General features: G+C 41.3%; 1 protein-coding gene across 1 annotated transcript in view; it reads right to left on the bottom strand.

Moving 5' to 3' along the window:
• The window catches only part of GAREM1 (GRB2 associated regulator of MAPK1 subtype 1), an 83,001-nt gene that overhangs the window by 72,928 nt on the left and 7,919 nt on the right, over window positions 1-2,154 (bottom strand). The gene's annotated exons all lie outside the window — the stretch shown is intronic.

Raw genomic sequence — 2,154 nt, forward strand, 5'->3', positions numbered from 1 at the left:
AAAGGACCATCGGCAGGGCTGCAGAACTCGGGTTCTGTTAATGAGATTTCACTTAAACATAAAATACAGCGTTTTCCTTCTTTAATAAGGTTTTATTGTATTTAGGCTTAATAAGCGTATCAAAACCTGATTTAGCAACTAGCAAAATAAGATTTACTTTATACTCGTATTTATATATGCGAGTGATGACTTTGTGGTACTTAAATCCACGATCTCAGGGGAATAACATCAGTTTCAACTTCCCTTCCTGCTCAACTGTTGCAACCAAAATCATGCTACAATTTGCTACATTAAAATTTTTCTAGTGGTTAAAAAAAAAAAGCCCAAACCCCAGTTATTCCATTAAAGCAGAAATAAACCTGAAAAGTCATTTTAATGAACTCCAATATTGCACCTCTAAGGGTCATTCTGGTAGGCAGCATAAGCAGTACTGTCAGGTGCGCGTTCATAGCACATGTCTTCCTTGACAGAACTTTAAAGCTACAGCATGCAGAAAGTCAGTCCTGTAATCAAAAAACTTATACAGCAATACAGTTTACAAACATTTGCCTACGAGGACACAAATCCCCTCCTCTGAAAACAAAAACTAATGGCTGAGCCCCATATAAAAACTCTGCCAACTGTCCCAGTCACGCTTTCTGTGAAGATGGGGTGTTCTCGCACGCAGACGGGGGGTCGTGCCAGCCAGCGCACACGGCAGTCAACACCCGACGGCACGGCCTTTCGGTAGCAGCACATCCCCCTTAGAACGGTAATGATTCTGGAGCACTCCCACCTCCCAGAGCTCACTGCAGAGCAGACGCTCCGGCCAGCTCCAGAGCCGGCACCATAACCGCGTCTGGTCTGGACCCATCCCAGCAAGTCTTCTTAGGCAGCTACGTTCAACTTTACCTCTTCAGCGCAGGGTTCTGGATCCCAAGAGCAGTGATGCCATGGGGCACTGCACAATGCAGTGCTGAGGCACACTCAGTGTTAGCTTATAGATTTCCATGTGGTGCTCCACAGCAGCATAAATTCATCTTTTGCGGATGGAAGATGTTTCTAAATGCATTTAGATGCTACCATCCAAGCACCCGACAGCAATGTTTTGCTAACCAAACCTTCACATGCTTAGACACATCTCTCCTTTCTTGTAGGCAAGCCCAGCAGATGTGCTCTGGTACTGCAAGATAGCACCAACCATTTTTGTGAAGTTCCTTTGGCAGCATTGGAGCCTATCACATACCCAGTAAGTGCCCTCACTACCTGGCAGTTTCTGAACTTTCCTGTATTTTCAACTCATTAACAAGGGGTTTAACGTCAGGGAACTTTCTGGAGATTGTTTGGCAGCAAAATGTGTTCTGCCAACTAAACGCACACTTGTCCTACATTAACACAAGCCAGAAAGAAAAACACATTGACACTTTGGCAGTATCTTCAGGGACAGATTTTGATTTTGCTAGCATCTATGTAAATCTAAGCTATGAATGAATGGATGTATGAAGAGTTAGGAAACCCCTGCTTAGCAGATCTTTGTTAATTCCTTTAAAAATTAAGAACAAAGGTTTAATAAACCCTTTAAGATCCAATCTTCTTTCATGTCAATAACCAGTTTATTTTCTATTCTCCTTCTTGCAGGAATCACAGCGAGGATTTTAAAATACACCATTCAGTTTGAAGGAAGTGAAGTGTTTATCTGGCCACAACATTGAAGCTTATGCAGCTAGGATTAAAAAAAAAAAAAAAAAAAAGCAACAAAAAACCCAAACCAAAGACCCACGATGTTACACAAACACTAGAAATTGTTTCATACTGAAAAAGCTTGAATTCAGATAATTTCAAAGCCATGTATATTATGACACTATATGTCATCACACCAAAGCTTTTGAATGTGTCTTTGAAACAAAACATTTCAGTCAGCTCTTGTACAACCTAGCACACCCTCACTGCACCAACATTTTAAAGGAGACTGTAAGAGAGCTGAGTAGATTACTCAACTGACAATTGGCTATGTGCAGAAGACCAAGTAAAACACTAAGCCCACATCTTTGCTTTGTAGCCATGGCTCTTACAGTTCACGCTTCCCAGCTTTTAAAATTTTCATACATACTGCAGCAAGATAAGCACTTCCCACTCGTATAATATTGTTCTATTCAGCTTGTGAATAAGGACATT

This window comes from Egretta garzetta, unplaced genomic scaffold, assembly GCF_000687185.1.
Source record: "Egretta garzetta isolate BGI_Z169 unplaced genomic scaffold, ASM68718v1 scaffold35, whole genome shotgun sequence".
In the NCBI taxonomy this organism is placed as follows: domain Eukaryota; kingdom Metazoa; phylum Chordata; class Aves; order Pelecaniformes; family Ardeidae; genus Egretta; species Egretta garzetta.